This window comes from Harpia harpyja, chromosome 14 (assembly GCF_026419915.1).
Source record: "Harpia harpyja isolate bHarHar1 chromosome 14, bHarHar1 primary haplotype, whole genome shotgun sequence".
NCBI classification, from domain to species: domain Eukaryota; kingdom Metazoa; phylum Chordata; class Aves; order Accipitriformes; family Accipitridae; genus Harpia; species Harpia harpyja.
This window is the reverse complement of record NC_068953.1, coordinates 18,110,556-18,133,785: the sequence shown is the minus strand read 5'-3', so window position 1 is coordinate 18,133,785 and position 23,230 is coordinate 18,110,556. Positions and strand designations below refer to the sequence as shown.

General features: G+C 39.0%; 1 protein-coding gene across 10 annotated transcripts in view; it reads right to left on the bottom strand.

Moving 5' to 3' along the window:
* The window catches only part of MEGF11 (multiple EGF like domains 11), a 293,615-nt gene that overhangs the window by 134,596 nt on the left and 135,789 nt on the right, over positions 1–23,230 (bottom strand). The window lies entirely within an intron of this gene.

Sequence of the window (23,230 nt, the reverse complement as noted above, 5' to 3'; positions counted from 1 at the left end):
ATCCAGCACAAGCCAGTATATCACATAAATTTTGTTTAAGCCCTGTACTGGGGAATAAAGTGGCACGCAAATCACGCATTATTGTTACAATAATGCTTTGTTCCTAAATATTGCTGCTCCTGAGTAAACTACAAAATTCTTTCAGAGATTATCAAAATAATCCCCATTCTGCAGATAGGGACCCTGAGACAATGAAAGATGTGACTTGCCAAAGGTCACCCAGCAGAGAAGCAGAAGAGCTGGGATACATCCAGATGCCAGAGTAGACATCTATCTTCTATCCATTGCCCTTATATGCAGTACAAACATACAGTCAATGACAGCTTCTGCCCCACAAAATGTCTTATCTAAAATGCCTCTTGTAAAGTCTGCTTGCACAATGGGAGCTTAGTGTTCATCACTAAATGCATTCATTAATTTCTGCCATTTATTTTAATTTCAATGAAACCTGATTTAATTAGGGTTTGTATATGTTCTGCATAGATGACTAAAGCTCTTTTTATTTTTTTCCTATGGATATGTATTTTACATGCTTTTTTTTCTTTCAGCAGCAGCTTTTGCTTACCCATACTTCCTCCCATGGCATCTGAGGAAAAGGAATGTAACTGGCATCCCCTTCCACCCTTTAATGAAACTAGGGTTCAGATTACTGTCATAACGTGAAGACTGGTAAAACATCTTTGTTGACAGTTTTAAAACTTCCAGAATACAGAAATTAAGCAAAAATGAATTGGAAATCTCAGAGACAGATTTCAGTAGACAGCAATGCACTCTCAATTCATTAACTAACTGAAAAAATGCAAGTGCTACATTTCATGTGTCACAAACCCTTAAGAACAATGAAAGTGTTTGTTAACAGACTTTTTGGGGAAAAAAGCTAAACCAAGTTGCAGTGCATGCTGCATTTCTGTGTCTCAGCAAAAGCTGGCTGTAGAGTAGAGTAAGCTGTGGATATATTTTAGGGAACTACAAGTATAGTTTCAGATCAATCCATTCCTGAATTTGTGCTGATGCTCAAAACAGTAATGGGAAAACAATCCTGCTAAGATTTCTTGCAGCAAGGATAAAAATCCTTCCTTCATCACAAGCTGGCCCTCTTGTTTTCTGGGGAAGCGAATACATTGTTGCACTGGGGATCCAACAGTTCTTTGTTGTTTTTTTTAAGTAAACATATATGCACCTGTACATATGAATGGTTACATTTTTATTTGGCCATAAAGTGCCCAAGTGGCCATTTAAGCATATAATTCCTCACCTAACTGCATAACCATGAATATTCATGTACAAATTGTAATAACAAGTGCACATTCATTGTGCATGTACAGTCTTTGTTTTACTATTCTTAATTGCCAAAACACAAAAGGTTTCAAAATATAAGTGAACTGTTGGATTCTGTTTTGCCTGCTCAAAGGCTGAACACTAATAAATACTAGCCCAAGGAAATGTGCAATTCAGCTTGGTGCTATGAACAGTTAAAGCAAGGTAACGCAGATCCCAACCTTGCTTTCCCAGTCCTTGCACATTCAGAGTCCCACTGGTTCCCATTTTATTGCGCACATGACCACAAGACAAATTTAACAACAAACCTTTGAAAGGATTTTGGAATTCAGGTTGGCTAACAGCAGGTAACAGTGAGAAATCCACTTCTCTTCAGACGGATGAAGTGATAGAAATGCAAGGTAGACCAAAAAGAATCAATTTGTCAAGACCAGTAAAAGAGAGCTGAAGCTTGTGTTATCATTTCTGATACCTAAACTGGCAAAGCACTTCAGAAGCTGACATTTATTGATCATGTAGCCCCAAAACAATACTGGTGAAGTTCAGAGTCCATACAGGCAAAAGACACACATTAAATACAACAGGAAAGTTCCTAAAATTGCTTTTGATAGCAGAAAAAAAAAAAGAAAGAAATTCCATTTACAGACTTGGCATGTATATGGAAAGCATATAGCCACTTTTACCAGCAAGAAAGTGTTCGGATTTTGCTACTACATGGCTTTTTCTTTCATGTTAGGTCACCATTTTGAGATGCAGAGTGTATGTTGTGCCTGTTAATGTCACTGGCCTCAATCATGCAATCCTTAATCAAGCAGAAATCCCTGCAGCTTTGCCCGTATAAGAATTACAGACTTAGTTATAGGTCTTCTGGTGCAGATTTGACCCCTGCTGCCTCCCTGCTGCAATAAAACTCCTAAACCCTTTTGGATCATTACTTCTACAACTTGCCAGAGGGCATGGGAGTGCACCATTTATGGCGTTGCTTTCTGTTTTTAACCAAGAGTTGAGGCTTCATACAGTGACTGTACTGGCCAACATACAGCACGAGAAATAATCTAAACCAGATACAGGGCTGGTAGGGATTACTTGTCCTAGACTAAATCACTCCCTCCACCAACCCTGCCCCCATGCGAAACAATAATTTACTAGTCCTTGTTCAGCCACTGCCAGTATGTCCTTTTTTAGAACATAGAAATAGGTTTCCTTAATGGTGTAAAAAGGTTATTAGGATTGTTTATTCTAAGCTCTGAAATATGTATTAAATTCTCAATTTGCTTATATGTCTTTTAATTGTGTCAACATTGGTGTTCTGTCTTTGTAGTGGTAATTGGAAACTGATGCAAAATCAGGACTAGAAAACATTAAGCATTGCAGTGACTGGAGCTGTTTTTCACGGTGTTTATCATCTCACTGCTTGTTTTTCAGAACTAAACTTCCAACACAATTCTCTTTTTAACATATAATATTAGGTGAAAATATTAAACATGTTCACTGGCAGACGATGTCTATTTATCAGAGACAAGCACAATAAAAGCCATACCCTGCTAAATTCTGAGCCTGCAATTCACTAAATTACATAATTCAGCAATAGAGGGGAAAGGATGTACATCTGGGAGATTTGTGCAGAAAGAATCTTAAAACCCTTTGACATAGCCTGAATGTGAACATATAGAAGAGCAATGCAAAGAAAACCATGTTGTGTGCTTGGGTGACAAACAGAACGATGGTGGTTTGTCCCTCACAATTCACGAAGGAGGCAGTAGACAGGGCACAGCGAGAGAGGAGAGGAGGGTGCAAATACTTCTATTCTGAAACACAAATAATGTGAGCTGTCCAGACAGACATAGTAGTTGAATTTTTTTCTTGAAATGAGATTATGTGTAGGCAAACACATGCACAAATGAGATTATGTGTAGGTGGAGAAGGGAAGGAGACCAAAACTGATTTCAAGAAGGGGACAGCCATCGTTGTCAAGAATAGGCAATAGGAAAAGGAGAGTGAGGGTGATATAGCATTTTTGAGGGCACTTGGCCAAGAGAGAAGTACTATGCCAGAGTGAAAAGTCTGCGATTGCACTGGAGAAAAGGAGGTCCAGACAGCACCTGGAACCATGGATTGTGAGCCAGAGGGCAGCTTGCACATTCATGTTTGTGAAAAGAGGTCCAGACATTAACAGAGATTAAAAGTCTTTTCAAAAGAGAAAGAGAAGGAAAAGGAGTGATCCCGGCAAAAGCAAAAGTAGCTCCCGAATGGCACCAATGGCTTCTGATTCAGGAAATGCCTCAAAGGGGAAGTGTGTAAGTAGGAAGATAATATCTATCCATCTTTCCACACATACATATACTTTCATAACCATAGATAACTAAAGATGGACAGCCATGAGTACAACAAACACAAATCTATATGCACACAGGCTCGTACATGTATATATAAAGAAACATAAATATACAGGTTATAAAAATGTATATTACATATACATGTATAAAATATGTAAAACATACAGATGAAATATAAAATATGTGTACACCTTATTAATATACAATGAATGTATACTGTTTAGTCAGAATTGAAATATTCAGGTGTACATATGTGCACTCAGATATGAGAGATTTACCTGGATAAAATTCAAAACTTCTTGAAGTCTATGAGTATTCCTACAATGTTAGTGGCCTGATTCTATACAAATGCCATGATTTAGACTGAACTTAAAACCCCCATGAAATCAACAATAAAATTTTTCTGGGTTCTCATGATCCAGTGAAAAGAGGAAGCAAATGTTTAAAATTGTACCAGGAGACATCAATTACAAACTAATCTAAATGCATTATCATCCCATAGTCGTTTGGCCTCAATCCTAAAGTAAAAACTGGTGAAGTGTGTTCTTAGGTGCAACTAAAGGCCACTTTCAGGATGGGGCTTGAGCCTTCAAGTGGTCTGTGGAAGCTGCTGCGTATCAAAGCCAACTCAAGACAGCTGAAATTATTCTCCATTGAAATCCATACGAACATTTTGATAATGACAAATGCCGTACATCATCAGAGTTCTTTATTCAAGTTGCACTTCATGCTTTATTTACTACATTTTAATAGACAATAATAATGGAATAATAAATGGGGAAAAACATGGGGTTTTTTGTCTTTGTTCAAATTTCTCAGTGTGAGAGAGCAACATGTGTCTAATTTTTCATATATCCTTGAACAGCCTGAAATGACAGATTGCCCATAATCTGTTATAAAATCTCAGTGCCAGAACATGACAATAGATAGCACCATGGAGTGTCTTGGTTATCTCAAAGGGAATAATTTAACTCTAACCAATAGCAGAAGGGTGACCCAGTTCGGAGAGGCCTGGAGAGAGATACATTGCTGGTGGCTCCAACCATGTGTGGCTACATGCAGGCACAGTTAAAAGGCAGATTAATAGGCAGTCAGGAGTGAGGAAAAAAGCCAAGGAGCCCTACTGTGGAACACACGGCATTTATCCTATTTTGTAAAGCACTTTATGAATTAACCTAGGCTGGTCTTTTTTAAATAGCGAGCATCCAAAGATTCACACCAGTGTTTCTGCAGCCTGATCTGTATTCCAAAACAGTACTGCTCACATAAATCTCAGTGTTGTTTTTTACTAGAGAGTGAAAGGGAAAAAAGAGAAGCTGCTGTTAAATCAATAGGCTGCATTGCACACCACAGTATATGAAAGTAATAGAGCTGTGCTTATCATTTGTGCTGCCACCAACTAATTGCCGTAACTTGCACTTCATTATCCTCTGTAATATGGTTACAATAATGGAAAATGACAAATAAGAACTGTTATCGTTCTACTGGCCAGCCTTTACTCACAGGATGAGTTCTCATTCAAATGCATCTATCTGGATGAATAAGATTTACCAGATTACGTGTTGACTTAAAAGGTTTAATACAAGCAGTGATGGAGAGCTGCCTGAGGAAATTTCACAGGCACACTTTTGGGATCTAGCACAAAAAAGTCTTTACTGCTGCTTTTGTACCCACCATGGTCTCCCTTAGCTCTTCCTGCATTTAAGTCAGCAATGCTGGCAGACAGAACACCTGATTCCTATGAAACACTTAACACGCCTTATGTCTTCCCTGAATCAGGTCTTCCAGTCACTCACACACCAGAAAGGTGGTCTGATTCTTTTGATGTTAAATTAGGTACCGTAACTAATAAAACTGCCTACATTGATTATCAAGCAGAAACAGGCAAAGAATATTATGGATAGGAGAAAAGACTTTGGGCTCTGGCAAGAAAGGATAAAAGTATCTGATCGTTAATGTGTGTCCTAGTTAAAGGAAATCCTTTGTTGCAGCAAAAAAGAGGAACTGTAGAAAATCTGAATGAAACATCCAATACCCACATTATGGCCACCTGGTCTCTGGTGGTGTTCAGAAGGGGAAGAGGAGCTTCCCAGTCCTCTTCTGTTGCTTCTAAATTCTCTGCAAGAGATCACTTTTCCCCATAGGATGTAAAGGATGTGCACAGTATCAGAAGGAAGGAGAAAATGGGGAAGCCATCATTAACAAAGTCTTTATTTATGCTAATGATCCTCAAAAATGTCAGTGTTCCTATGCAAAGACATACAGACTTTATAAGACACTGCAATGAAAACTCAGAAGTTTCACTAATCAAATGAATGTACTTACAAATTACATTTTTTTAATCCCATGGTAGCCTCACATATAAGCGTCTCAAAAGTCAGCATCTACCCTAGGCACACACAACATTCACAAATATCACTAATACTTGTCTACAACAAAAGATGTAGTTGCATTAAGGCATGCGTATGCATAACTAAAGACATCCATAGGTGAAGACGCATAAAAAAACCATAACAAAGAAAAATGTTGCTGAACCATTTCTTTTCCAAAGCTTTCCAAACCAAATTTGAGGTAACTAATTGCCCAATATGTACTGTTAAGACAGCCATTCCATAATAATGGCTGGGAGGTAGTTTCCACTCTTACCCCATGCTGAGCTCTCCTTTAAACTTCTGCATTTTTCTAACTCCTTCTGGAGATTTTGTTTCTTTCTTTCTTTGTTTGTTTTAGGGACATAGGATGCTGTTTTTGTTTTCTGCTTGGTTACAAACTAGTTATGATCAAGAATCTCTCTTAGAAAACAGTACTACATAAGTGTCCATAATTATGTGTAAACTAGCTCTACATATTTAAGGACCACAACAGTACATAAAAATAAATCCAAACACGACCATGAATCAATGTCCTATATTATTTCAAATGCTCTGCTAGTTAATGATGTTTTGAATTGTTTTATGATTATTATAACCTCTTTGATAGTTAAATCAATCAAATAATCATTGCTGTAGTTCATCAAATATACGTCTCTAGAAAGATGGTACTTCCCTTGCATACTACTAAGGAAAAACAGCATTTCTTTATTACATACATGGTTACTTAGTCTTAATATTCTAGAAATGTGGTGAAATAGTGCCTTGGAGGTAATAGTTAAATATTTTTGCATAAGTTTACAGAGTTTCTATTTTTCTTAGAAAGAAAAAGACATAAATTATACTGCACACCGTTATGTAGTCAATGGCATGTATTGGCTGCAATATGTTAACTCAACACTGCTTCGTACAAGGCATTTACATATACTTCTAGAAATTCATCCAGCATTTTTTTCTTTACAACTATACTGTATCATACTGATTTTGCTTTTTAATTTTATTAAACCAGTCTTTCAGAAGCTTTTCTACATCTATGTGGATACCAGCTTTTCTGTGAACAGCATTAAAAGGAACTACTTGTCTTAGTACTGCATTGACATTATCATGGTAAATTGCTTTAAAATATCACTTGTAACTGTAATATTAGCACAATAAAATGTTTTAAATTTGCCTACTGTGTCTCAGAAATTGCCCTGATGTTGAATTACTTCTCATAGAACATTAACAATTATTCTAATAATTGTCAGGAGTAGTGATGGACATTTTGTTCTCCTAAAAGAAGGGAGATCACAGCTCCAGGGACACAGGCAGTTTATTACATTTCATAACTCTTGGCTTTCAGTTAGGTGATGTGGAAGACTTATACCTATACGTCAATTAGAAGTTTATTGTACTAATAGCTTGTAGGATTAGAGCATCTGCAAGCTGCAATTTTATGCAAAACTCAAAATCAAGGCTTCCCATGCAGTGATTCCCATTACTGCATAATAAAGATGAATGCAACCCAGTGTTGCTCAGAAAGACCGTTAACTAAATGAAGAAAGCAGTTCAGTGAATGTGGAATCTGTACAGAAGCCAAATCAAACTCCCTCTTATAACTCAGAGATGCAACATTTGGGCAGCTGCCCAAGGAAGGAAAGAGAAGAAAAACCAAGTCTGCATGCATTTTTATTTCTCACTGACTATAAGCCTATGGTTATAAAATCTAACTAAATTCTTGATTTCTTTATATGCGCTGTTCCAGACTCTTTAACCCATGTGTTCTTTATTGTAGAAATGTAATTGATATACAGGTGATGTTAAATGCATTATGATAACTTTGCAGTTAGGGATATAACATATTCCCACTAAATTTCAGTATGATGCAGTCCAAAGTGAAAACAAGATAAAAAGAATTCAGAAGATGAGAACTCAGTGGGGTTTCATAATCCTCAGCATGTGTACAGTTGAGAGGCAGAAATCCAAATGACCTGGACAAATCTGCATAAAGTTTTTTAGAAAACATAAATGAATTCCTGAAGTAATCACTCTGTCAACACATGGGATTGTATCTCCACCTCTCCCACTCTTCACTTCTGCTTGCAGAAGACGACTTGCATAATAAGTCGAAACTGCATATGCAATATACTGTTTTTTGAGCCTTCAGGATGAACACTGTTCAACCTGACTACCTGGTGAATATATCTAATAATGTATCAAAAACGTGTATGCTGTACCTGATTCGAAGAAGAGAAACAAGGAATGATAGTCTCTAAACATGAGTTTGTTACACAACTTTCAAAATATAAAGGGCTGAACACTAAGGTAACCTCTGCATTGCACAGTCAAAGCAGAGAATCTGGCATTCATGATGTGTTCCAAATTTGGCCCATCACTCCGAGGAAGGTTACCGAAGAATATTGGCATGGGATGGTTAAGAAGCTAACTTGGAAAGGAAGTTACATTTGGTAACCAAAAGTGAAATTGTGGTCAAACTGAAACAATGATACATACATGACATGAGACACCAAATCCTCTGAAGAAAGAGGCTGTGGTTATTCACAACTGAAAGTGACTTCAAAAGCTGTTCCTGGACTACGTGGAAGCCCATGACTGGAGAGAATCGTCTGGCACATACCACTGAAGTACTGCTCTCTATGATGGACTATACTGTCAGGGTCCTAGGTGCACTGACGGGCCTTGATGGCCCTGCCAAGCCTGCCCTGGGACTGCCACTCACAGTCCCTGCCCAAGGACCCAGAGGCTCCATTTCAGCTCAGCCCTGGGCCTTCAGTCCCTGCCAAGTTATGCTGTACACGTGTTTGCCTCCAGCTCTGTCCCAGCCAGGCCTCTGCCTGGCCATGAACCCTGTTCATCCCCAGCCCATGGACCGATATCCTGGCCTGACTCTGGACCTGCCTCATCACCACAGACCTGCTTGACAGTTGCTGTACCATGCCTGAGTATCTTGAGCAGGTCTCCTAAAACAGACTTTCAAAGAGTCACTCAAGAGGAGCAAGCAAAGAAATGTACAAAACGACAACATGCCACTTATATACATGTCTGTATGAGATTTAATACATTTTGATCAATCACCTTCTGTAAACTCAGAAATGGAAGTCTGAGATGTAAGTATTGGTCAGCCACAGAAAAACCCCATGCTTTACATAGTAGAGATCAAAAAGGTGACAAAACAAGGCCTAATCAAATGTGGCATGGAAAAAAGTGCCAATGTTTAAAGCTAATAAATTTATTACAGAGAACTCTTTCATCAGTAGGGGCAACACCACTCACTGGTTTGGAAGACATACAGTTACTTGCAGATTTGCCAGTATATTGATAGACAGAGAAGGCATTAACTGTAAACTCTTAAAAGTCAAGGCATGTTGTAAGCAGCGTATCAGAAAAGAAAAACTAAGAAATCAGAAAGAAAGCATCCAAGTAGTTCTTTAGAACCCTGTCATTAAACTAGAGATGTATTTCATATATTCTAATAATTGCCCAGTGTAATAATTCTGTAATTTAAACTGTTGATAATACTTTTCACTTAGAACAGGGTTAAACTTGTCTGTTTCTGAAATAATGTTTTTTAAATGATAGGTCATTTGTTCATGATAATTAGTATGTGACATCACTCATGCTAAAGTTAAACATACTGTCAAGTGTAATACTACCTTATTTATTGCTACATTATGTTATATAATCCAAGTGGAAAACATACAAAAAGTCGAGAGCTGAAGCCTGCACTTAGTTATGTTAATTTTCTCAAGTACGATGGTATTTCATTGCACCTCTTAATAGCCAAATCTTTTCTGCATCTCAACTGCTGCTTGGCAGTCTGGATAAGAAAGATGTGGGTGATCCATTCCTGTAGCTGAGATCACACCCTGCCTGCAAGTGCCTCACCAGATGGTCAGCATATTGCATTTTCCCCTTGGTAACATCCTTTTTTCTCCCTGCATCTGGAACTCAAGTAGGAAAATCCTTATGTTGTTTCCTATAGTGCTGAAGGTAGGGATGTATCCTCAGCTATTGCACAGTGCAGCTACCCATGTCTATACAGTATTGTGCTTTAAGTTGAGATATATCTGAATTTTGGATTCTGATTTCACCCTCTTGCAGTCTGTTGATTCACCAGTCAGGTAACTACTGTCACTTTGATCAAGAATTTCTGCAGAACAATTGCTTATTTGATCTCAGGTGCTTGAAGTGTTACTTATTCTATTCCAATGCTGCTTTGAAATGGGTTTTTAACATTCATGACTTCCATCCTAAGATGCCTCTATTAGTTGATCAAAAGGTTTTCTTGACCCCATTTAAAACTTCTGGAGCTCTTCCTGCGTATTGTCCCCTAATTAGAGTCACAGTCCCACTGAAGTCCTGAGCTGACACTGTTTTCAAGAGAGGCTTGTGTCTGAACAGAAAACACTGAGTCATACAGCAGGTTATTGGTAGCTTTACAGTGAGTCCTGTGAAGTACCAGCGCTCCACACGAGGTCACAAGTATGAGCTGATGAGATTGTATTCACTTTATTGTTTCCTTGCTCTGAGCACCAAAGAATGTAATAGCTTTTTAAAAATCCTGTGTTTGCATTAACTGATAATGTGTTCTGGATGGAATGACTTTTTTATTGTAACATTTTAGCAACAGCTTCAGAGCTTTGAAAAGGCATCATTTTAATATGCACAGTGTTCACCTCCTCAAACAGCTGATACTTCTAAACACTTTTCAAAAGAGTTAAAAATGTTCCTGGTAGTATTTTAGGAGTTCATTTCCAAGTATTTCCAATTTCTTTAGAAAACAACATCCTGCAATCACCAATCATTCTGGAGACTACACTATGAAGATAGCTTGGCAAATAGTGAATTCAAATGTGCTGCCTAAAAAGTGACTGTGGTGGGTGGGCCCTGGCTGGATGCCAGGTGCCCACCAAAACCACTCTATCACTCCCCTCAACTGGACAGGGGAGAGAAAATATAATGAAAGGCTCGTGGGTCGAGATAAGGACACGGAGACATCTTTCACCAGTTACCATCACGGGCAAAACAGACTTGACTTGAGGAAATTAGTTTAATTTATTACCAATCAAATCAGAGTAGGATAATGAGAAATAAAACCAAATCTTAAGAAACACCTTCCCCCCATACCTCCCTTCTTCCCAGATGTAACTCCACTCCTGATTTTCTCTACCTCCTCCCTGCCAGCAGCGCAGGGGGATGGGGAATGGGGGTTATGATCAGTTCATCACACGTTATCTCTGCTGCTTCATCCTCTTCAGGGGCAGGACTCCTCACTCTTCCCCTGCTCCAGCGTGGGGTCCCTTCCATGGGAGACAGTTTTCCGTGAACTTCTCCAACATGAGTCCTTCCCATGGGCTGCAGTTCTTCACAAACTGCCCCAGCGTGGGTCCCTTCCACAGGGTGCAGTCCTTCAGGCACAGACTGCTCCAGCGTGGGTCCCCCGCAGGGTCACAAGTCCTGCCAGAAAACCTGCTCCAGTGTGGGCTCCTCTCTCCACAGATCTGCAGGTCCTGCCAGGAGCCTGCTCCAGCGCGGGCTTCCCACGGGGTCACAGCCTCCTTCGGGCACCCACCTGCTCCAGCGTGGGGTCCTCCCCGGGCTGCAGGTGGATATCTGCTCCACTGTGGACCTCCATGGGCTGCAGGGGATCAGCCTGCCTCACCATGGTCTTCCCCACGGGCTGCAGGGGAATCTCTGCTCTGGCGCCTGGAGCATCTCCTCCCCCTCCTTTTTCACTGACCTTGGGGTCTGCAGGGTTGTTTCTCTTACATGTTCTCACTCCTCTCTCCAGCTGCCATTTCTGTCTGTCCCAGCAACTTTTTTTTCCCTTCTTAAACCTGTTATCCCAGAGGCACTACCACTGTCGCTGATGGGCTCGGCCTTGGCTGGCGGCAGGTCTGTCTTAGAGCCAGCTGGTACTGGCTCTGTCAGACACAGGGAAGCTTCCAGCAGCTTCTCACAGAAGCCACCCCTGCAACACCCCCCCCCCCCCCGCTACCAAAACCCTGCCACACAAACCCAAGACAGTGACTGTCACTTTTTAAACTGGCCACAGCAGTCAAAGGGAAGATCCATATAACCCAGGGAAACAGAAATTGCTTAGTTGCTTCATTTCTATAATAAAAATTAGTTGCAGAAGAAAATCTTCAAAAGCTCTTCATATCAGGAACCTAAATCTTATTTTCAGAAGTGATAGAAAGCTTAAAAGCTGAAGTATCACTGGCTTTAAGTGTCTAAAATGTTCATGCTGCAACTCACTAGATATATATCTATGCTGGTCTAAATTAGGTAGTTCTGGTATTGCTGGCAGTATGCACGGGGCATCAACAAACACAACATTGGCTGCCGGGCCACTCAAGGAGCAACTTGCAGAAAGCTTCTTACTGTTTCATCTGCCTTACTAACAACATCTTAATGTAGTAGGTCAATTCTGGTTTGTTTATGTGTACTTGTACTGTGATCATGTGTAGAGATAGACAGACTCTACATCAATTTTCAAAGTGCAATTTAAGACTTTTGAGAATTTCACCCCCAGTTATCCTTTGATAATGTCTCCAGGTGAGGTAAAATTCCTCTTCCACTTTTACAAATTTGTAATACTTTCTTTTCTCTCCAGACCAATTTTGTTTTGTCTATAAACTATTAACTTCAAGGAGTTACTCCAGAGTAACACTGATTGTGCGATCAGGATATAAACCAGAGGGAATTGCCTGTGTGTGTTCTCATCTATACCATTCTACCATTCTCTCTTCCCCCCTCCCTTTTTTTTTTTCACTCTCTCCTAGTTATCCATACCAGGTATCTTCCAAATCTCTTTACTGGGTTTAGCATTTAACAAAGAAGCAATGAACCCACAGAATTCTCCCTTCATTACTAGAGTATCGTAATAGCAACTTGCTTTACTCATAAATAGTATTTCATCATAGTATCAAACTTGTTCCCGGGAAGGAGTATAGTGTCTGTATTTTTATTTATAGGTAATAAATAATCATTTGCAATGAATTATTTTTAACTCTGGTTTTAACAATGTCAATACCAGCACCTCTTACCATGTAACTAGCACACATACACACTCTGGGAAAGAGAAGAAATGCAAATCCATACCATAAATTAAAAAAAATAAAATCCAACTCCATCCACCTCAGTGGTGGCCTGCCCACTACCCCACCTGCCCACTACAGAACGAAAGTTTTGAGTTTAGAGCTGCTGGTATTTCTGAGGTCATCCCACAAAACTACCTTTGCCTACCAGCCAGACTACAGAATTCTCTGCCTCCCTCTCTTCAAAACTACACCTAGGGGAAAAATTGACCTTTGAACAGCTACAGGGTTTCTATATGCACGGAGAATTAGAACTGTGAACTGCCTGCGTTGCGGGAAGAGAAACTCTTGGATTATCAATGGCCTAAACAACAGATCAGCTCAGAGACTTAGTAAACTCCTAGCTAAAAGACATAACTGTCATGATATTTTGCATATTTAAAAGCACAACAATATCTGGAGAGCTTGGTTTGCTTTAAGACATTTAAGATTCCTCTGATCTCTATTCAGAAGGACCGCCAGCATACCTAAATAAAATTTACATTTACATGTGCCAGGATATGGAAAATTGTCTCAAGAATACGGATTGAAACTCTGCAAAACTTACATGAAATATTTTTTCTGTAAATCTATCTAAAATAGACAGTTTGGCAGCATAGGGTGAAGGGTTTATTTGCATGCACTTCGGATGACCCACTTAATTCATAGCTGGCTTTTCTACATCACTTATAAATTCACCTCAGAACCACATCACGTAAAACCTTCTGACCATCTACCTTGTCTTGTAGGGCGGCTAAAGCCTCTTAAGGAACAACGACCAGGGTGCCATATTCCACTATCATTCCATAAATGAATTCCCACTGAAGTCAATGGGATCTCACATTTAAAAAAAAAAAAAAAAAATCAAATGTTGGATGTATCCCCAGGCAGTATGTCTTCTTCAACCATAGGTTACATTTTTAGTGATGGACATGAGTCCTCATTACTGTTGACAATTTCTACATACCTAATTAATTCCCTGAGCTCCCTATTAAAACTTCATGCGGAGTCTAGCCACAGTCCAGAGGTGGCATTTTTGCTGGAAAAAAATCAACCTATTTGATATGTGTTCCTATCGGTTTTTAATAAACCAGGAACTAATCTTGACATCTGAGTCAAGAGGCATTTCATCCAAGAACAGGACAAAGGTGACAGGATTTGATGGAAAGTAGTGTTTTTCTTATACGGTACATGGAGAGCTTGCATGCTAAGACAGCATCGTTATATAAAAGCAAAGCAAAACTTGCTTTGTACTAATCTATACAATAAACTAAACTAAACAGAAATCTTGAAGGATAAATGAACATGTAAGACACAGCGATACAATTCTCTATTATTGATGATGATTTAGGCTGTGAATAAAGCCAGAAAGCCTACCGTCTAGGTCCCTAGGATCCTTTGCTCCCAAATCAGAGTGCTGTGCATGGGGATGCTCAGGCATTACACACACAATTGATAGGCTTTTCAAAAGTTGCTCATAATGACAGCACTTATTCCAGCCAGACACATACCCATATGCTTAAATTTAAACGTGCTTAAAACCATTTCTATTCAGCAAAGCATGCGATTAATTTTAAGCACATGCTTAAAAGCTTTGTTGAACTACGTTTAAATAAGTAGACATTGTGAGCAAGGAGAACAGACATAAAAGCGACCACAGAGCTGGAGCTAGCCAAAGCTAAGCAGAGTCAGGTCTCAGGGGCCTGCAGGAATGGGATGCCAGCCTAATGCAGACCGTCCCCAACAACAACACAGACTCAGTTTTCACACAAATGGCACAATGGTAATGAAATGTTACAATCTGTTAACGTTCTGACTTAATATGACCAGCTGCTTTTCAGGCAGCAGTTCTGTACTGTAAACAGTATCACGGTGTCAGGTCCGAAGGAGTAATAAACATGCTTGAAAGAGGATTCAAAATGCAAGCTTTGCTCCTGTTGGTGTGAATCTTCCCCTCACCTCCGCCTGCCCCTTTGTCCCACTTCTCTCTTCTCTGTTTGTTCATTAATGGTTCATCTCTGATTTCAGAGAAGTACATGTTAGCTGAAATGGGTTTAAACCATAACTCAGGGTTTATAGTGCTTTCCCCATGAATCCAAGGAAGACCCCTTTTGATGTTCAGTTATGCTTCAAAGCATGTTTGTGATAATTTTTTTGGCAACATTCCTTCTGGAAAGTCCAGGCGACACCAGGGCTGAGCCAGGGCCTGGCAGAGTCCTGGTGAACAACCCCAGGAGGTTGGTTAGTTGGTCTGTCAGTCTGTCCTAGGGACACTATCAGGGCCAGGGACAGACTGGATGCTCCAATATAAAAAGTTGCTGCAGTGTGTAAGAGGCTCTGTCTTTTGCACTTCCCTGCAGGGAACAAAAAAGAGTGGCATAAAACCTTTCACTCACTGGCTGAAGTCTTCATTATTGCAAAGATAAAGTAGCTGGATGGGAGCTGGAGCCATTTAGCAATTAACTGACATTTTAAAAAACAATTCTTTTGCAACATTCAGGCAACTCTTTTTATTATCTAGTTAATGGTAGCACTTACTGAAGCTAATTTTATGTGTAATAAAACTTCATTACTATCCTTTTTTCTGAGAGAAGGGGTGCAGAGGACAATTGGAATAAGAAACACATGGTTTCTTATACTTTATCAGTCATATATGTGTATATGATGTATCACAGGTATCTAAAACATTCTCCTTTCTTTTTTCCCCCCTCTTTTCTTTTTCTGGCTGTGTAACTGCTGTACTCTTTCATGTCAGAGGTCGCCTATCAAATTCTACTCTTCTTTTTTTTTCTAATCACAAATCAATGATGAGGACAACAGAAGGTTAGATCCTTTTTAAAAATAGCACTGATGTTGCTGTTTGTTTATTCAAGGTCTGCTGAGTCTCTCTTGGGCAGAGACTCCTAAGCAGCATGATCCAAATCAGCAAAACTGGGTGCTTGCTGACCCCCCTGATGCACTGCAGCTGAGGAAAGATGGATTAACTGTCTGCCCAAGCTGCCTTGCTCCAGCCTTTGGATTCTTGCTGGGTACTGTCAGAGTAGCAGTTGGTGTTAAGATGCAAGGAAAATGAAGGGTGAGCAGGGAGCACTGTCACAGTGAAAGGTGACAAGATGACATGGCTTTTAACTCTTTTTCAGTCAACAGAGTTTTTCAGCTAGCCCGGCTCAATTCAAGTGGATCTGGTTTTCTATCAGTCATTGTTATTAGTTTGATAATTGTTATATTCAGAGACAAAAAAGTGGACAGATTGATATTTCATATGGTATAGATTTAAAAGCATAGGACTGAGATTTTATAAAGAAGTCACAGACTTGCAGAGTACACATACTATTTTCTAACACAAAGAAAGGAGAGAGCAACAAACCTGAACTGGCTCTCCATAATAATCTTTAAAGAAAGCATGGGGACTTCCTCAGTGGGAAAATTTCAGTCTGTATCAGATCACTGCATAATTTAGGTGCTTTTCATGGCTATTCTGCCAGCCTCACCTCATAGTAAACAACGCTGTTTTCTACAGGTGAAGAGCTACAGGCAAATAGCTATAGGTTTATGCTTTAAAAAGTTGTCCAGTGACACTGCTGAGGCTACATCACTTGACACCCACTGAGGATCTGCTTGTATCACTTCTCTGTAGGCTCAAGCAAAAGTAGCTGGACTGCGTGGAAAAGGCACTTACTAAAACACAAACACTTCTATCACAAAGAAAGATCATCTGGAAAGTGCTGGCAAAGTAAATTTTTTCTCTCCTTTTCTTATTTGTTCTAGCAGGACAAGCCAAACTCAGCTGTCACTTGCAATGCTGCAAACAAAACAAGCTGGTGTAAATTGACAAAACTCCATCTGGGGTTGAAAGTGCTGATTTACACCAAGTGAGGATCTGAGCCACTGGCTAATTTTACTGGTGGTGTTCAGCTAGAACCCAAAGTAGGATTTTTCTCTGTATCTTTCATTTCTGTTTAAGTTGAAGCAATTTTATGAATATGTTTAACAATGAGCACCCCAGGGACAGCTTGGTAAACCAAGCAAGAGAGAGAAGAAAGAAATTATAGATCTGTTTTCAGACATTACAGTGCATGCTCAATACAGTGATCATGTCTTTATGCATACCATATTCTCACTGTGACAGGGGAATAGACACCTACATTACTACAAAAGCCAAAGGCACTGAATGGAGGAACAGTGATTTTAAAAGACTTGTGATTTGGACCCCATTGTTTTCCATTCTTTGTAATTACTTTAACTTTCAACATTAGCTTTTCCTGTGAGCAATTCAGTAAGCAAATCAATTTCCCCTTTTCCTAGGAGAGATTCTGTCTAGGTTTAACTTTAGAAAAAAATGCTATGTGATGGGGTATTTCAGATGTGTGTTCTTCATCTGAAAACAGCTTTATTCATTATTTCAGCTGCAGGTATAGTCTGTATCTTTTCCATCTAACTTTCCACAGACAGGTATATTTAGTCTACCATATATGTGGTAGTGATATCCTTTAAAAATATAGAAGGGAACTCAAGAATCCCAGCTTTTCACTGTGATATACAGAACTTTCTCCCAATCATGGGATGGCTTAAGATATAAAATCTTATGTAGAAACCCTTGGAAAGCAATTGCAAACTATTTTAGGCAGGCACCATTACTATCTCAGCGATCTGCACTGGTGGATTCATGACAACTTCGGTATCTGTAGTAATTCTAGTAAAACGATACTGCACGTCTTTGGAATATCTTTGGGAGACACACTTTTACTGAAAAGCATGTGGCACATAAAGGCTGTGGGGCAGAACAGCATCGAAGTGTGAAAGCGCTCAGCTGGGGCAGCCAGAGGATTGGGTTTCATGCCAAACTCAACCTGTTGTAGTCTTTTAGACCATGTAGTAGGACTGGATGTTCCTTCATGCTAATTCGGTGCAGTCTTACAGCATTTGCTTTGCTTTAATCACATGCATATGCATATGTAAACTTGGCCTAGGATGTGCTAAATGCTTTTCTAAATATGGATGAACTTCTGAATTGGAGCCTTATCACAGTCATATTCCCACCTTTGTGAAATGTAAGAAGCAGTGGGAGGTGGTTTTTGCTTTGCAGTATCATAAAAATACAATGTTAAAACTGGCTTAGTGCCTATTGTATGGGAAATGATTTGAGAGCCTAGCTTTTAAAGAGAAGTGGCTGACCTACTGTGAAACATGAATAATGTCCCACATTTCATGCCTTCATCTGCCCATCAGAAGGCCTTTTCTGAGGTTTAAGTGTTGTTTTTATATTTCTTCACTATTTTCAGATGAAAGGTGCTAATGTCCCAAACATCATTATTCACCGAAATTCATTGCATAGTTGGAATATCTAAGAGCCTGATGTTATCAGAGGCACACTGAGAACTGTATTACTTCACAAAGTAAAGTAACTGTATTACACTTTACAAAGAATCTCAACATTTATATAGCTGAAAGAATGATTTAAAAAATACATTTTTAATTTTAAATTAGACTTTTTAATCAAAGTGGTAGATTGCAGTGGCTACACCAAACCTAAATGAGTGACTCAGTTCCTAGTGACGATGTTCTTTAAACAGATGAGCAAAGTTTCAAGGCTGAAAAATGTCCTTTTACAATTATAAATGCCTTCTGTAAGTACAAACTAGAAAGGAAACCTTCTTAGGAATGAGAACTTAAAGTATATTCTTTGCATAAAAAGGTGCTGATTTTTTTCCTCTTCCTCAGTCCTCTGTTTTTGCTGGACATTTACAGCCCCTTTAGTAAGTGTGTTTATGAATTTACTCTTGACTGGTTTGGATTTCTGACTCTCAAAGGGGTCAATAAATGTTTTTTTCTGTATAAGTTTTCCAGTGAGGCAGAGAAAAGAATCTTACTCAATGATCACTAGAGAGATGCACATAGTATGGCAGAGTTGCTGCTGACACTGATGCATTTGTGCTATGTGAGGTCTATTTGTCCTTTCAGTTTCGCTTCCAGCTATGAAAATTGTAGAAGGTTGGAGGTTTTGTTCACTCTCAGTGATTCCATGCAATTTTACATCACTACAGACTGTGCATTATTGGTTTATGAATTCAGGCCTTAAAACCTCATGACAAGACTTGACTGTGGAAGTACAAGCTCTTGCCATCCTAAATATCTACAGGCGTAAGCACATGTTTAAGTCTACAGACTGGCTTTGTGACAGATGTAGCAGCACAAGCAGCAACATAAGCAAACCAATGTTTACCCTCTCCAATTCTGACCCAGTTCAGTGCCCTTGGAAGCCAACAGAAACCCTGCAGTAAGCTGGTATAGAGACAGATACAGAAAAAGCCCCCCCAAAATAATGAACTTCACTATTGCAAAAAATGTGGTCCATATGGCACTACCTATTAGTGTATTTCCTATCGGCTAGTACATACTTCATGACAGATAAGAGAATCAGCTGTTCTACCAGTAGTAAACATGGAGACGAGACCCCACACCACCTCACACACGTACGTTTCCACTGATTTCCAGCACTGGACTGGATCCTTCATCTGCCCTTCTGCTTCTTCCTGCTTCTTTCATTTTCTTTATTCTTTCCTCTGTGTTATCAAGCATTTGTTGGCATACACCAAGAAGAAATTATTGAGCTGTTACTCTGGAATTCCAAGGCTAAAGAACATGAACTCTATTGTACAGTGTATCTTCCTGGTTTATGCAGCTGCTGTGATGATTAAGTAGTTAATGCTATGAAATACTTGGAGCATGAAGGTATATAGCTATATAAATGCAAGTATCCATTAATTATTATTATATAATGTTCTATTAGCTGGCTCACCCTCTGCTTGACCAAAACTCTAGTATGTACTTCCAAACATGCAGCAAAATTCATTAGATAAAACCAAATTTTCTATTTCATATCTTTGCTAAATCTATTCAAATCTTATCTATGTTGGGAAACTGTTGTATAGAACAGTTTTGCAACTGGACCACTGTTTAATAGTGTCTTCCAAATGCTGACTTTAAAAGTGCTATTTTCCTGATCCAGATATTTCAACATTTATGACCCTAGCAGTCTCTTTCAAAAATCGTAATTGTTAAAATATTAAAGATTTCTATACTATGCGAATGGAGAGAAGGTGAGCTGGTGCTAGGTGTCTGCTGCTTGATAATAATTATCACAGTAATTAAGTTTTGCCATAGCTGTTAAAATAAGAATCCAGTTTTGACATTTATAAGAGTGGCATTATGAAAAGCTGAACTCAGAATTATCTCTTTATCATACGACTAAAACAATTACAGATGTTCTATTGATGTATGCTGTGGTCCTCTTCTCAGCACAATAATTATCTTTTAATGAGCCCACATTAATGTAAATTGGATTCATCAGGAAATAAATTTCACAATGAATGTGAGGCACTCTACAGGTAACCTTTCATGAAAGCAAAGCAAATACTAATCTTGATCATTTGTGGACTACAGAGTTCCTTTCAGACTTGAGGCAAGTAAAAAAATGCAGGTGGATCACATTGTTTCCTTGCATTCTAGGCAACTTGAAGGTTTCATGGAAATAAATTGAATTTGTCACTTTTGTAAAATTTACCTTTGTAAAGGATGGATAATAATGCACATTTTACTTTGGTTCCTACTTCCATCATTCTCTTATTCACCTCAAAGAGTCATTTGTGCCATGGTACTAATAATGGGAGTTGCAGTGCCAAAAGCTGCTATTCTTGGGTTATTCCAGCTACAGTGTTCTAGGAATACCTGCTGCCTTGCTGTGTCTGCTCCACTCTGTACCAGCTCTGCCATGTTCTTAAATGTCTTGAGTTCTCTAAAAATCAAGCTTCACTTAATAATAAATATCTTGCCTCATATCCACAAAAACTGGAAAAGAACAAATTCTAAAAAATCTTATGAATATATAAAAATATTATATTATGGCTATACCACAAGTAATTCTGGTGCTCACAGTCACTTGACAATATTAAACAAGCCAGGACTAACAAGACTTCATAGAGAAAATCCAAATGTAGGCCCCTGCCTAATGACATTCTTCAATCTGTGTCTTCTGTTTTAATTTCAGTGAAGTTAGATGATCATCAGTTTGCAAACCAGTCAGTTTCAAAGCATTTAAAACTCAGTTTTGAATGGTGTCCTGTTGCTCTTAGAAAAACTGATATGGCCAACTTGTAAATATCAAAACTAGTTAAAAACAAAACCACATTTTTGTGTTCCTACAGTTGATTCACGATTAAAACAGTGAGCTGGACAACAAGGAATGTGCACTGATGGTATCCTTCAAGTCTGGCTTTTGGTTCAACAGCTGCCTAATGTTGACAGCCAAATATATAATATGTCAATTTTGGAAGAGGCTGGATAGTTTTTGCTATAAGTCTTCTATCTAAGACCATAACGAGTAACTAAACACATGTATAGACAAGAAGGTGTGTCTACTGTGATTCACTGGAATGGAACATGATTCTACCCAATTTTCCAAAACCCTTCTATGTTCTTTACCCTAAAAAAAACAGCTACTGAAGGAAAAGACACAGTTAAAGATAAAGCTGGATATGTAATAGAATATGGGAGAAAACTAACTCCCTAAGGATTCCGCTTGGGGTAGATGAGCGTTTGCTCAAATTGAGAGATGCTGAGTGTCCTGATTGTTCCCACAGTCACTAATAAAGGAAAGGGTAATTAAGATGGGGGGCAGCTTGTCAGAGGAAATTCATCTTATCATTAGTTATGTTCTCCTATGTCATTGGGCTAAACATGATACACACAGAGCTAAAAAGCAGTCTCTGCCAAAGAGATGACTACCTAAGGAGCCGAGGTTGTGACGCAGAGGTGTGAAGGCAACCTGCCCTAATGTATACAAGTTAGCTCCCAAGCTTCAAACATCGACAGCCCTGTTGCACCTAATACTTAGCCAGAGTCCTGTGTGGGTTCATGCAGCTTATACTAAAACTACATCAACCAAGAAGTTTTGAGAGGACATGTACATACACACTACTGTCACACCAACGGGCTGTAATGCAGACATACTTCTTGTCTAAGTCAGGAGGCAACAGATGGCTAAAAACAAAGAGAACAAAAGGGAACAAGGAGACGATCCCAGTCGGTGACAGGCTTACCAGTACACTAGATACATAACTGTCATCAAGCTTTTGTGGGCCTTATCTCTGTGCCAGAAGCAAACAAAAGGTCTGTGTATTACTTCAGGTCTATTTTGAGGACTGAAATGTGATTTCATAGGTACACAGGCCCATTTCGGCCTTCTGCAGAGAATGATTTTCTCCCACATTAGAATATTTAAAATAACATTCATGCAATTATGGTGACTACATTGGCTACTTTTCCCCCTGAATAAAATGGCCCACTGAAATTCATCAGGATATATATATATTGAAATGCATGCAAATTGTGTACATACATTTACACTCTCACAGATATGGCAGAAGTCTCCATTAAAAAAACATTCACTTTCTTACTGCAGCATTTGTCTGTAGATTCTAAATGTCAATATTATCCCCAGTGAGAAGAGAAAGGAGGCTGAAAGGTTGGTAGTTTTAGAAAGCTAATTGCCATCCGTAAATTGGAGTTATGAACACACCATGCCTTTTGCAGCAGCGAGGCACAGGAACGCTGCAATTTTAGGTCTAGTTGCACAACCCAGAATTTACAGAGGCATGCTTTGTATTACTATGATCATCACAGGAAATGAATTCATGTTAATGAGAAGGTACATCAGTAGATTAAAGGAATATTCTTTACAATTTATTAATAATAGACCCTTTGAAATAAAATGGAGAAAAATGCCTGTGTAAAACTCACTTCTACAGATCATTCCCTGTTTTCATCAAGGACTTGGCCAATAACATATGAGTGCCCAGCACTAAAAGACAAGCTTTAAGTGATTTTTTTTTTAAAGATGTCACAAATAAGAAGTAACACTCTATGTGAAGCAGCAGTGATCACCAATTTGACTCCATATGGCATTTTTGTTGCACATCAAAAATGGATGTTAGTCAGAAACTCCCTCCTCCATCTCCAATGCTAGGAAAAACTGAACACTGAATTTTCTTTGGCACTAAGGCAATGTAGTGGATGGAGCAGTTCAAACATTACGCATTAGATTTTCACTGAATGTCACCTGTGCGTCTGTGGATAAAACAAAGCCACAGAAATACACTAGTTTTTATGC